General features: G+C 38.1%; 1 long non-coding RNA gene across 1 annotated transcript; it reads left to right on the forward strand.

Moving 5' to 3' along the window:
- Positions 1 to 672: 672 nt before the first annotated feature.
- Positions 673 to 1,951, forward strand: LOC135737885 (uncharacterized). The gene is made up of 3 exons (XR_010528612.1): positions 673 to 753; positions 1,173 to 1,215; positions 1,823 to 1,951. It is a non-coding gene; the product is annotated as an uncharacterized lncRNA (long non-coding RNA).
- Positions 1,952 to 15,565: the final 13,614 nt, after the last annotated feature.

Genomic DNA, 15,565 nt, shown 5'->3' on the forward strand with positions numbered 1-15,565 from the left:
TAGTGGGCATGCCCACAGAAAACCCACACATGCCCCATATTTTTTTAGCTAGCCCCCATTAGTTTGCCATTAATCATAGTAGGGCCTAATAATTTTTTTAAATATTTTAATTATTAAAATAAGTATTATTATGAAATTATTAAAATAATTATCATTGGTTGTTATTATCTTAGCAGATAATTTTTTTATGTTTATTATGTTGTTAAATCAAAAACCAGTTACTACACTTTTATTATAATAAAAACATTTCTTTTATTTTTTTATAAAGCTCTGTCCATTTAGAACAAATGTGCATGCATGTTTATGAAATAATTGAACCCACCCCCGGATGAAGATCTAAAAAGCTATGTTTTAAAAGCACAATATTTCTGTTTATTTTAATAGAAGAAATATTTATTGTTAAACAAGTTCTAATTTTCAGTTCTTCTGGACCTGGGACATCTTTTTACCATCTTTATTGTTTTTTTTAACATTTTGTCTTTTGTTATGTGTTATTAGCTATGGTTATTATTAGTCATGTTCGACTTCATGCTGCGCTGCGAGAACCGACATCATACGTTGATGACGTCAATGTATCGCGAGAGCGAGTCAAGAAATTACACTCTTGCGGTACATTGACGTTATCAACCTGTCAGCGCAGCAAGAACTCGAACACACGTATTTGCGGGCGCGCGCCTCCGTCCTCGTGAGTTCAAAGTGGATTTTAACCGTTTACCCCAGACGACAGTTTTCATTTCTATGGCAAATTCTAAGGTAAGTTTTTATTAATTCCTGGTTAAGTCATTAAAATAAGTTCACAGTTATGTTTATTTTGTTTTTAGTAACAGTTAATTCGATATGACTAAAATATTCTGAACTTTAATGTTGACTGTTGATGCAGTGGTTTGACTGAGCTCGTGACGCATCTGAGCTAATGTAGTGCATATCTTTTATTTGTCTTTATCTTCTATAAAATTGTGTTATCCTCGTTCTTCAAATTTATTTGACATTGTTTAGTTAATTATAACGCAAGTTATTTAAATGTAGGGTTTGACGCGTAAATGTAAGGTTATTTAACTTACAGTACGGGCACACAGTTTACAGTAGCCTGTTAAAACTGTTAAGAATTTAAACAGGAGCCATTAATTCTGGATTAATAACTATTGTATATTTATGTTCACTTTTCTTTACAGGTCATTTTCTTGTTGTGTTTTGATGTTTTCCATTGGCTGAAGAGTAAGTATTATTACTTTGTGTTTATATTTGCATCCAAAACACAAGTGCTCAAAAAGTGCATATCTGGTTTATCATTGTCATTAGGAAAATATAAGAAAATAATTTAGGATACAATGGTTATTGTTCAGCACAGCAATTCATTTCTTTTGTATGTCACTATTCCTTCTACAGTATGTAGGCTTACATATTTCAAACCCTTTGTTTTCAATAGACAAAGACACAAGTTAATTCATAGTTCAGAGTGGATGTTGATGCAGGTTTTAGAGAGGCTTCATATTGACATATAAAATTGGTCTTTGGTGTACATAACAGCATTATTTTCTATCTTTATGTATTATGGTTTTAATCATAATTTTTTAAATGATGGCTATGTCCATGAGCTACCACCCACCATTGTAACGCACCACCAAGCTAGCATGTTGTAATAGAAATCAATAATTTACAATTTATTTTTGAAGCATCTCCCCTACAACATTACAATGCATTTAGTATTTGTTTTGTGTTCAGATCAAATTCAAATAATCATAATAACTAAGATACAGTGTTTTGTATTTCACAATTTATATTTTCTTTTGTTTTTTATTTTATTATGTGTTTTATATTGTAGGCAGATTAATTACCATGCAATTTGAAGAATTGTGATAAAATACACAGAGGTGAAGTCATGTGTCTTTCCAGATGCCCAATCTGTACCACTCAAAAGGTAATGAAGTGACAGTGTACCATGACAAAAAATGTAAACATTCTTTATTTCTTTCAAAGTTGTACTTGGACCACAGTTTTTTGTATTTCTAACCAAAACATTACATTTATGATTCTATACTAATGAAATATGTTTTTCTTTTTCCAAACTTTATCAAATGCAATGATCGCTAAGATGAGCCTGAAGAGGAGATTTGGGAAGAATCTGTTTATAAGTCTTTGCTTTGCCAGATCACCTGTGGTAAGTTTGTAAAACATATATTAAAAATAGGATTAGAACATCTCCTAACAAAATTTTTTGATCAGGTCGAGATGTCTGCTAACAAGATGCCTTGTTGATCTGGGCGAGTTTGAAGTCTCTCACAGACAGTCCAGAAGGTCTGGAGTCCATCTTAGCTTTTATTGGTAAGGGACTGCACAAAAAGCAACCAGTCAATGTTTGCTCTGTTCAGCATCTCTTTTGGGGGGGGGGTGTTAAAGTTGATATGACCTAAGTATTCCGACCCTTTACTCAGTACTTAGTTGAAGCACATTTTGAAGTAGCAGTTACAGCCTCAGGTCTTTTTGGGTATGACACAGCAATCTTTGCAACTCCTGGATTTATTTGTAACCAAAGCGATCAGAAGCACCATTCACTTCTATAGTATTCTTTTATCCTACTAAGGAAGTCAATGGTGCTTCCGGTCAGTTTGGTTACAGCCATTCTCAAAATATCTTCATGTGTTCATCAGAACCCATCAGCAACCATCAAGAGAAATTGGAGGCAGCTGAGCTAAATTGCAGATATTGATGCAAATGATCTGTATAATGTAAATATAATATTTATTTTTTCATACATTTGCAGAAGTTTCTAAAATTCAGTTTTTAGTTTGTCATGGGGTATGTACTGTAGATTTATGAGGAAAATATCTAAACAATTACAGTATCATACAACCACCTTAAAATTTAAATGTGAAAGGGGTCTACCCTGAATACTTTCTGAATGCACTGTAGGTGATCTTGATTGAAGCTTATTGTCACCTTTGTAAACACAACAGCTTTCTTCCTTCATCAGATGGCTATGCTATGTTTCTAGACAGACCATTAAAGAACACACAAACACCCTCATGTGCAATAACAAGATTTTTTTATACATTGGCTAAAAATGCATCATTTTTTGAAAATTAAATAACTTTTGTTTCCTCTTTAGATGCTGTCATCAGGTTTTAAGTACAGTATGAGCCAGAATGGAAGGGTGTTGGTGGCCATAAGAAGACTGTGAGCTAAACCTACAACAAAATTCATATTTGCAGTTTTCCTAGAATATTTTTTTTCTATTCAGATGAATAAAATGACTTTTAAATATTATTTTGTTTTCATATTTTATGTTTTTATTCTGTATTTGGAATATTCCACTTCCGCACTAACTGGAAACCTAACTGTTTGAAAGAATTTGTTTTTATCTATAAAAGATCAATTTTAACAGCTGCTTTCATGTTTATTTAGAAAAGGTAGGCACATGCCATTGTTCACATTCAAACTTTACCTACTTTAGGTGTTTAGTTTTATGGATGGGGTTGTACTGTTGGTAATGAGCAGCAAGTTGCATTCTTGTAATAATTACACTAAAACATGATATATACAGCAAATCAATTGGTGAATATTGAAATTTAAAAATCTATATTTAGTGTTAAAAAGTGCATTAAAACTGCGTTGCGATATCAACCTTGATTCACCTATGTTGAAAGTGTGACGTTGAAACAACATTGAAATGTTGTGAAATCAACATTGAAACCACGTTGTGAAGTCAACTTTGATTCACTTTGCAAAACCAAAAGGTAATTCAACGTTGATGCAACGAGCTAAAACCAGCCTGGCCAGCTAAGACCAGCCTGGCCAGTTTAAACCAGCTAAAACCAGCCTGGCCAGCTAAGACCAGCCATCCTGACCAGCTAAAACCAGCCTGGCCAGCTAAGACCAGCCTGACCAGCTTAAACCAGCCTGGCCATCTTAAACCAGCCTGACCAGCTAAAACCAGCCTGACCAGCTAAGACGAGCCACCTGACCAGCTAAGACCAGCTTAAACCAGCCTGGCCAGCTTAAACCAGCTAAAACCAGCCTGACCAGCTAAAACCAGCCTGACCAGCTAAGACCAGCCATCCTGACCAGCTAAGACCAGCCTGACCAGCTAAAACCAGCCTGACCAGCTAAAAATTGTTGCCAAAACCCCTCTTAAACCAGCATGATACACCAGCTATGAACTAGGCTGGGAGACCAGCTAAAACCAGCTTGACCAGCTTAAGCTGGTTTTAGCTGGTTTTTTCAGCAGGGGAAGCAATACAAATGAAAAACAAAAATAGAAATCATGGTTGTTTAAAATGCTTTTCAAATGCTTTCATTCTTAACTAAGTGCAACTCCAGCAACAGATAAACTAAAACAAGATAATATCAAAACATACTGTAACATCCCTTCACAAATCTTGTCATGACAGCCGCAAATAAACACTTATAAAAACACAATAAAGACTAAGCCAGCTAACCAACTAAGACTAAAACACTAAATAAAACTCTCAGTAAAACAGGGCTAAATGCAAAAACAAGTCTTACCTTTTGTCGTCGTGAAGTTTTTATTCCACAAGTCGCCATATTAAAAAACGCGCGCAAATAATTAATACAATTCACTTCGACTGCGCTACAATTTCCCAGTGTAAGAGAACATGTTTATTTATCCACAGAGAACAAATCATATTACTTCTGGAATAATGTATGCAATATGCATCGCGCGAGTGTGGGGGAGAACCGTGAGTCTGTTTGAATGTTAAAACAAAAAAAGGAGTTTACTTGCGAAAATAAAGATTATAACAACAGTGGTCATCATGAAACCTCCTGCACAATTCAAGCTGCGCTGCAAGAACGACAGGTTGATGACATCAAAGTACCGCGAGGCGCGAGGGTGAGGCGAGAAATCATCGGAAGGGTTTGCTTTCAGACCGCTCTCACGGCACGTTGATGTCATCCACATGTCGGTTCCTGTATTATAGCATGAAGTCGAGCACACGCGTAAATTATCCATATTAGTGATGTACCAATGTTCAGATATGTTCTACTGAAAATATTTAACATTACTTTTAATGAGCTTCATTATAGCCTGTTGATTTCTGGTGTTTTGTCTGAATGCTAGGGTATGGCAACTGCCATACCCTGCCATACGCAAACGCCGCCCCTGAGTATTAATGACAGAATGTTTATTAATTTGTACATGCTAAATCCTTTAAGATTTGTTTAGCATTACTACTTTCAGAAGATGCATGATCACCCCGATCAAACAATTTCTTGTAATGAATTATTCGTTTATTTAAGACAATATTAACAATTCGTTCATTAATAAATTGATATTTACTCAAATGTCAAACCATCTGAATCTTTGAAGCCACATATGTAAGTAAATATGAGAGTCTTAAAGGCCTTCTGAAAACAAGGATAGAAAAATCCATAGATCAAAGGATTACAAGCAGAGTTAAAATATGCAAACCAACTTAAAGCTTCAAAAACATCAGCAGGAGCTGAAAAATTGATATAAGGGTTGACAGTACTGACAATAAATAATGGCAGCCAGCAGAAAAAGAAAACGCCCATAACAAGAGCCAGAGTTTTAGCTGCTTTTCTTTCTCTGTGTGCGGAGCTTTGACTGTTAACACCTTTGGAGGCCACAGACAAAACCTTTGCATGTTTTTTCACAACTTTGAATATGCTGATATACAGAGAGCTCATTATAGTTCCTGGAATAATAAATAATACAATGATAATAGTTACACCCAATTCTTTGTTAAAAAACAGAACACAGCCACCAAAACAAGAAATCTGTAATATAAGAGCTCCCATACTAACAGCATTGACCCCTGAAAATACAACAGAAAAGCTGTACACAAATGAACAGATCCATGTAAAGCTGATAAATACAGTCACAGTGTTGTTTGTGATCCTCATTTTGTATTTTAAAGGGTAATATATGGCCAAATATCTATCAATAGATATTAAACTAAGATGCAGTATAGAGGTGATACAGAGGGTCATGTCCAAACTAAAATGCACTTTACAAATAACATGTCCTAAAAACCAGCAGCCCTCGACAGATCGCACCATACTGTAGGGCATCACCAGTAAACCCAGCAGACAGTCACACACAGCCAATGACTGAACGATCAGATGAGTTGGAGACTGAAGCTGTTTGAAGTGAGAGATGGAGATGATGATCAGCAGATTCCCAAAAACTGTCATGAGGATCATGAGTGAAATGAAAGCGTACATTGCCACCTTAACTCCAGTGAGACGATGAGCTCTAGGACAAGAGTCTGGATGTAAAGGATAACACAGGAGAATATTCTCAGTCTCATTAGAAGACATTGGATCTAAAACTTAATACATAATTTGTAAAAGTAAAAAGACACACAAATATTGACCAAACTGTAAACTAAATTATTTTACAAATATAATAGATAAAAGTTAATAAATATGATTAAAATAACATCTCAAATGGACTCATGCTGTAGCTACATCTCTTTATATATTCTAAGATTTAAGGTGCCTGCCCCTTTTGCATGTACATTTAACCAATGATTACAGAAACATCTGTAGTTGTGTATCTATCATGTTAATTTTCGTTAATTCTCCGCCCTTTTCTTTGCTAAGATAAATTTTTCTTTTGTTTTTACATTTTCACAACAAGGGGTCAAGTCTCAGCTACAGAAAAGAGACACTGCAGATATCGTACTGTACATACACATACAAAGCTTTTTACGTATATATTGTATTGTTCTCATTGACCTATACAATCAGAACGGTGCGTTTACACCAGATGCGAATGAAGCAATAAGCGTGAGTGATGTCATGTCATGTTAAGTCAATGCGAAGACGCGAAAGACATCCTGCACAAATGATGATATGCAAATTGAGCGTTTCGGGCATTTGACGCACGTAACTCATGATTTGCGCTGATCGTACGAGTTGAAAAATCTGAACTTTGCCGTATATTCGCACCGCATTAACCAATCAGAATTGGCAGAAATACAAAGCAACAATGGGGGATAAAATCATTGTTGCTGTATGTTGACACTTGGAGCTGTACCACACATCTTCATACTTTTATAGAACCAGGAATACAAAAGGATCTTACTTGGAAGAAACTGAGTGAAGAGGTCGGACAAACTAGTCTTCTTCTTCTTCTTATTCCTCTTCACTCCTAGCGGGGCATAGGGCTTCTACGGTCTGCCTCCAGACAATACGGTCTAGGCTCTTCCTCTTGGCTTCTTGCCAGGTGATGTTGATTTTCTGGAGTTCGTCTCTGGTGGTTCTTCGCCATGAGTCTTTGGGCCTTCCTCTGCGTCTCGCACCATGGGGGTTCCAATCAAGTGCATGTCTTGTAATGTTTGACTCTGGTTTTCTCAATGTATGTCCAATCCATTTCCATTTTCTTCTTTTGATGCTTGTTTCTAGTTCTCCCTGTTCTGTTTTTCTCCACAGTTCTTTATTGGTAATTTTCTTTGGCCACCAGATGCCACATAGATGTCTTAGCTTCTTGTTGATGAATGGTTGTAGTTTGGCCAAAACACCCTTGTTAATTTTCCATGTTTCGCATCCATACAGAAGGATGGTTTTAACACTGGAATTAAAAATCTGTATCTTTGTTTTCAGGGAAATGGCTCTAGATCTCCAGACTTTATTTAGGGTGGAAAATATTTGTTGTGCATTTCTCTTCCTGGCTTTTACATCATCTTCTGTTCCTCCGGATTTTGAAACTATGCTACCAAGGTACCGAAACTGGTCTACTCTCTCAATGGTCTCTTCTCCACATTTGATCACATTAGTATTTGCAGGTGTCTTAACTCTCATTTCCTTGGTTTTGTCCACATTTATTTTAAGACCCACTCTCTCTGCATTTCTCTTCAAGGTGTTTACTTTCAGTCTCATATGTGCTACTTTGTGGCTTAGTAAGCACAGGTCATCTGCAAATTCTATGTCCTCCAGCTGTCTGGTTAGTGTTCACTGGATTCCAGTCTTCTCGCTTCCGTAGGACTTGCGTGTGACCCAGTCCAGCAGGACGAGAAACAGCAGAGGGCTTAAAAGGCAGCCTTGTTTTACTCCAGTATTGACCTCAAATCCTTGTGTTGTTATTCCATCATGTATGACACTGGCTTCAGAACCATCATACATCACTTTGATCATCCTGACAATTTTGTCTGGCACTCCATAGTGTCTCAGTAGTCTCAATAGTGTGGCCTGGTCCACTGAGTCAAAAGCTTTTTCAAAGTCCACAAAGGTTATGTAGAGTCCAGAGTTCCATTCAAGAGATTGTTCTATTATTATTCTGTTGCTATTTGGTCGCAACATGATCTTCCGGCTCGAAAGCCTGCTTGCTCGTCTCTTATCTTGAGGTCTATTGTTTGTTTCATCCTTTCTAGGATTGCTCTTGTCATGACTTTGCTTGTAATCGACAGTAGCATAATTCCTCTCCAGTTCTTGCAGTGGCTGAGATCTCCCTTTTTAGGAAGTTTCACCAGCAATCCTTTATTCCACTCTTTGGGGATTGATTCTGTATCCCAAATCTTAAGTAGTAGTGAGTGCAGGGCATTTACTGTCTCTTCACCTCCAGCTTTCAGTGCTTCAGGTGGTATATTATCAGCTCCGGCTGCTTTCCCGTTTTTGATCTTGTTCAATGCATACCTAATTTCTTCCTTTGTGATAGGTCCTATAGGTATTTCAAGGTCTGTTACTGCTGGTGTTAGCTCTGGGGGGTCTTCTGGAAAGGGTCTATTGAGAATTCCTTGGAAGTGTTCTCTCCATCTCTCTAACTGTTCCTCTATTTTACTTATGAGTTTACCATCTTTTCCTCTGAGAGGTTTCTTCTGTTGGAAGTTTTTCTTTCCACTCAGGCATCTTGTGATGTCGTATAGCTTCCTAAGGTCTCTTCTTTCTGCGGCAGCTTCTAGCTCGCTTGCCATTTCTTCCATTTGATCTCTCTTGTCATTCCTACAGCTCTTCTTGATCTCTCTATCTTTCTTGTTATACTTTTCCATTTCTATCAATTTCTGATTTCTTGTTCTGGCTGTACCGATTTTATCTTTTATAGATCGTCTTTCCTCCACCAGCCTCCATGTGTGGTCTGTCATCCATGGTTTCCTCCCTGTCTCTGGTTTCCCAAGAATTTCATCACATGTGGACAAGAACATGTCCTTAATGTCTGACCATTCTTCGTCCATGCTGTTCTCATTTTCTTTTCCTTCAGTGTCTGATCCATTGTATAGGATGTCATATTTATTTGCCAATACAAGTTGAAACTGGATCCTTTCGTCTTCGTTTCTTAGCCTGCCAACGTTGTATTTAATTCATTCTTTCTTTTGCTTCTTCTGTACTGCTAGTTTGATTTTAACCTTTGCAAGTAGCAGGTGGTGATCTGATCCTATATCGGCACTCCTCATAACTCTGGTGTCTTGGAGATTTCTTCTCCATCTCCTACTGATCGCGACGTGGTCTATTTGGTTCTCAGTTTTACCATCTGGAGACCTCCATGTTGTTTTGTGTATGTCTCTGTGTGGGAAAAGAGTTCCTCCAATGACAAGTCCATAAGTAGCACAGAAATCTACAAACATTTCTCCATTTTCATTTTGTTCTCCAGTTCCTTCGTTTCCCATCACATCATTGTTTGTTGACCTTTTGCCCACTTTGGCATTAAGGTCACCTATTAGCATGATAATGTCTCTTTTACTGATTTTGTTCAGAACTTGCTGTAGTGCATCATAGAAATCTTCCTTAGTTTCCAAATTGGCCTGTTTAGTTGGCGCATAGACTTGGATGATGGTAAGATTTTGACACCTTGAAAGGAATCTGGCGACTAGTATCCTTTCAGGTTCCCATTCCAGTATGCTTCCAAAGGCCTTCTTCGAAAGGATGAGACCAACCCCTTTTTCATGAAGGGCATCTTCATCTGAGTTTCCTGAGAAAAGTATGATTTCTCCATTTTGTGTTTTTACTTCTCCTGCGCCGTTCCATCTTGTTTCACTCACTCCAAGTATATCAAGCTTTAATCTATCCATTTCCCTCAGTGCTTGGGCAAGCTTCCCCATCTGGTATAGGGTTCTTACATTCCATGTTGCAATCTTTGTGAAGGATCTCCGATTCAACAACATCGGTCTTGTTTTGGACTTCATAAATTGAATCTTCTCCCTTCCATTGTATTTGTTTAATATCCCACCTTCCATTCCAAAAGGAACGCCCGGTGTGTCTGAGGCTTTCGTATTAGTTTCTGTAACAGTATTTTTTTTCTGGGGATGGGTCGTTGGCCCTTCGCCCAACCCCCAACCTGGAGGGCCAGGGATGTGTTTACACATGCCTTGTGCTAGGAGAGTTATCTTCCCAGATTTTAACAGTCTCTCCAACCGCTCGCAATGACCTCTAACTGGTCTGCTTGCTGCTTGCCGTTGACTACACGAATTTGGTTCTTCCACCCACCAGCTTGGAAACCTCACCGTTAGTCCCTAAGGGTTCCTTTGCTGAGGATAACCATCAGACATTCCTGCTGCCGATGCCTTCGCCTTAACTCCGTTAGCCAACCATTTTTTTCAGGGTTCCTGCAAGACCTTCTTGGCAACCGTGACGGTGCCGGGATTCGTGAGAATCCCACCATGCATCGCACACGCAGGCAGTCCCCTACTTTGGTGTTTCCCGGGGTGCACCATCGAGGAGGTGGAGTAGGACTTTGTACCCCGGACAAACTAGTAAGACGTAAAAAACTCTCTCTCTCTTTCTCTCTCTCTCTCTCTCTCTCTCTCTCTCTCTCTCTTTAGACTACACACCAGCTTAAGCTGGCAAATTAAGTGTATTTGCGTCTGAATTTCACCCGCGAATGACACGAATGTCACATTAAATAGCCTACGTCTTAGTTTATTAAATACGCTTAGTTTACTATTAATTATAAATGTATGTCTCTTGCAAACTATTAAGGGACAATTAATCAATACACTGACATGGTAATGCTAGACCAGATGTGTCCAGACTTTTTTGTGTGGTGATCTACTTTTAAAATGATAAAGCCAACAAGAGCTATCTGCTAAAAAACACAGTTAATTATTTTTATAACACTTTAAATGCTTGTAGGACTATACTGCATATATCTCTACATTGAATTTAGGGCTGTCACTATTCTTTTTGAGGAGTTTAAAAAAAATCCTCGAGTACATGTTGAGTACTTAAAATAGCAGAGATGCGGTTTAGTGAAACAAACTAGAAAATGGCAACAGTATCAGAAGCATACAAATCAGCGCTACGCTGCCTCTCTCTCTCTCGTTTGCTCGCTCTCTCTCTCTCACACACACACACACACACACACTGTGTGCGTGGATCAGTGCCTGCGTGAAGGCAAGAATGCGCATCCTGGTGAATTTTGGAAGTTAAAGACGACTGAGCTGCATAAGATTTATAAAAACACATTTGAGAAGAAAGGCGCAGCAACTCAAAAAGACTTGCATGTTTCACAATTACTCTTAGACCATAATGCCAATTTAGCGCGTGGAGCAGCAGTTAACTTATGTGTGATCTACCGGCATTGCCTTTGCGATGGACTGGTCGATCGACATATTGGACACCCCTGTGCTAGACATACTTTGTTTGCACAGTCCTACCGTAATTTTGTCACTCCTAGACGTACGTCTGGCATCAGGGCGGAAACATTTACCTCGATGAAGGAAAGTCGTTGTCTCACCAGGCTATGTTTATTCGGCTATCCAGTGCTGAGCTTCGATGAAACCTCACGGCGGGAGATTGACAGCTTTGACACCAAATGGATATACGTGAAAATCATATGACATGATTTCACAACTTTTCATTGGCCATTTACATATGTGAAGCATACTGTATACGGAAATAAACCTGGACATTCAATCCGTCGAAAAATCTCAAAATCGGCAAAATGGACATACATGCTTTTTATCGGACAGCGACGATATGTAAATAATAAGATATGTTTCACCATCTCTGTAACGTTTTCTAATTTATTTGTTTATTTTTTACTCATTTATGACAAATAACTTGATTGGTGGACAAAAAAGAAGCTGATTTACTCTAAAGGCAACACTACCATAAACGCAACCTTCTTTAAACTGATGCCATTAATCTGATTAAGTCATTAAAGTCCAGGCACTTTTTTCCTGCGTGCCAAGGAGCGAGGACAACCCAATTGCTGGTTTTAAACCCATGCGTGTCTAACAACCTACCTAGTTCAAGAAAATGGCAGACACATTACAAGTTCAGGTGCCAGAAGGAGTCCATGCCGCACAAGTTCAGGTCCGAGCAAGAGTCCAAGACGTGCACATGACAAGTCCAGGTGCGTGCAACAAGAAATCTGCGTAGGTTATAAGCTCTCTCGTGAAAAGTGAAGCCCACAAAGCCTCTCATGTGAGGAAAAGCAAGCAATGCGCATTTTATTGTAGTTCTAAACGTAGTTTCGAGAGGAGCCTAAACATTCAGGTCTGTCAATCATCATTATGGGCGTATATAAGGCAGCCTTCCGGCCTCCGGGTCCAGCTGCAGTTTTTTCGGCATCCCACCTCCTCCCCATCTCCTCCTTCACTGCTCTCTTTCTTCCTCTGTGCATTTCTGTTGCAAGGGGGGGTTGAACTTGGGGCTCGAGCCCCGGCCTCAGGTTCGCTCTCTCTGAAGGTTCAGAGCTCAGCTGTAGAGCTCCCTTCGAGGACAGCAAGCCAAGTTTGTTTACCATTAATCATTAAGATCTGAATGCGCAGGCGAACTATTGAAATGTGATTCTATGATGATAATAACAATAGCTATTGCCAACTATTGTTACGAAAGCCCGCTATCAGCCATATGTCTGACACGATATTGTCGATACACAATTTCATATCGTCTATTGGCACAACCCTAATAAACGCAACACATTTATTTTTGCCACCATTTTTCATGAGCTGAACTCAATGATCTAAGATTTTTCCCAGGTACACAAAGGCCTACTTCTCTCAAATATTGTTCACAAATCTGTCTAAATCTGTGTCTCCATTGCCAAGATAATCCATCCACCTTAGTGAAGGTCTAAATTTAAAACATGAATGCTGCCCCGGTCACTAAAGACCCGAGGTATTAATTTAAGAGTTAATCATATGACATTGATTTATTTAGATTGAAATCAATGTAATATTTACTAAGTAAAGTAAATAACTTCAGTAAAAGTGCAGAAAACATTTAAAACATAAGGTTGGAGTATTAATGACAGAATGTTTATTAATGTGTGCGTGGCAAATCCTTTGGAATTAACATTACTACAGAAGATGCATAATCACCCTGATCAAACAATATATATAATATCTTTTAACAGTAATTAATGCTAAATAATTTATTCATAAGTTTATTTAGGACATACAAATATTTACAAAAATTCACTTAATAAATTACCATTCACTCAAATGTCAACCCATCGGAATCCTTGAATCCACAGATATAAGAGGATATGAGAGTCTTAAAGGCCTTCTGAAAACAAGGATAAAAAATCCATAGATCAAAGGATTACAAGTTGAGTTAAAATATCCAAACCAGCCTAAAACTTCAAAAAAATCAGCTGGAGTTGAAAAATTTACATAAGGGTTGACAGCAATGGCAGTAAAAAAAGGAACCCAGCAGAGAAAGAAAACGCTCATAACAAGAGCCAGAGTTTTAGCTGCTTTTCTTTCTCTGTGTGCAGAGCTTTGACTGTTAACACCTTTGGAGGCCACAGACACTTTCTCTGACAAAACCTTTGCATGTTTTTTAACAACTTTAAATATGCTGATATACAGAGAGCTCATTATAGTTCCTGGAATAATAAATACTACAATGACATTAGTTACCCCCATTCTTTGTTAAAAAAAAGCTACACAGCCACCAAAACAAGACACATGTAATATATAAACTTCCATACCAACAGCATACACCCCTGAAAACACAACAGAAAAGCTGTACACAAATGAAAAGATCCATGTAAGGCTGATTATTACAGTCACAGTGTTGTTTGTGATCGTCATTTTGTATTTTAAAGGGTAATATATGGCCCAGTATCTATCAATAGATATTAAGCAAAGATGCAGTATAGAGGCATTACAGAAGGTCATGTCCAAACTAAAATGCACATTACAAATAACATTTCCCAAAAACCAGCAGCCCTCGACATATCGCACCATACTGTAGGGCATCACCAGTGAACCCAGCAGACAGTCACACACAGCCAATGACTGAACGATCAGATGAGTTGGAGACTGAAGCTGTTTGAAGTGAGAGATGGAGATGATGATCAGCAGATTCCCAAAAACTGTCATGAGGATCATAAGCAACATTACAGCGTACATTGCCACTTTAACTCCAGTGAGACGATGAGCTCTAGGACAAGAGTCTGGATGTAAAGGATAACACAAGAGAATATTCTCAGTCTCATTGAAAGACATCGCGTCTGCCTGAGTTTCTGACTGATATACAGACTTAAATCTCAATAAAAATTGACCAAATATTGACCACATTTATTTCATAAATTATAATATGATGAAGAAGATGAATATATAAACAGTACATTCCTGTTTAAAATAACATCTGAAATAGGGTCATCATTGTAGCTACGTCTCTTTATATATTCTTAGATTTAAGGTGCCTGCCCCTAACGCATGTAAATGTAACCCATGGTTACATAATTATCAGTAGCTCTGTGTCTGTCAGGTTCAATTCCTGTGTTACTGTAGCTCCAATTTTTTGTGGGTTTTTTTCTAATATGCATTTATTTTTTATATTTATTCAATTCAATTCAATTTTATTTATATAGCGCTTTTCACAATTGTCAATTGTTGCAAAGCAGCTTTACATGAGTAGATGTAGAGGAGAACACTGAAAATCAATACATAGTATAAGAAGTAGAATAAAGCGGCTATGGATAAACCGTGCAAGCGAGCGTATTAATAATGTCACGTATACAGTAAAGTGCTAAGTTAAGCCAAAGTTGGCTGACTCTCCCTGGGACTAAAAAACCCCCTAGAAGAAAACCCACTGGGAAAAAATCCTAGAAGGACAAAAAACCCTAGGGAGAGATTAATATTTATATATATATATATATATATATATATATATATATATATATATATATGTATGTATATATAGACATGGTAGGGATAGGAAGCGGGTAAGCGGATTAAACTGGTTCAGCCGGTGGTCGTTGGTCGCGCATCGGCTGGGCATCACGTTGAAGGACAGCCAGTAGATCAGTGGTGCGTTGACCTTCACAGCAACAGGAACTGGGTCTGTTTGTCTCATTGTCCTCGGTCGAGGACGAGACAGGGAGACAAAAACAGAATTCTATTAGCGTAGGGGCCGTTCGCATGTAATGCAAGTGTCATACATTATAGTGGTTTAATTCAGCTCGGTTCCAGACAGGCTAACTATTGCGGCAAGAGTAAATTACCCATATGAGGTATGTGAGTGCTTTGTTCTAGACAAAATAACTACTGCGGGGAAAAGTACTGCCGGGAAAAGTACATTTATTGGACATTCTATGTGAATGCTTTGTTAAAGAAGAATGTCTTAAGTTTAGATTTAAATTGCTCGACTGTGTCTGATGCTCGAAAATTTTTTGGTAAGTCATTCCAGAGCT

This window comes from Paramisgurnus dabryanus, chromosome 12, assembly GCF_030506205.2.
Source record: "Paramisgurnus dabryanus chromosome 12, PD_genome_1.1, whole genome shotgun sequence".
In the NCBI taxonomy this organism is placed as follows: Eukaryota; Metazoa; Chordata; class Actinopteri; order Cypriniformes; family Cobitidae; genus Paramisgurnus; species Paramisgurnus dabryanus.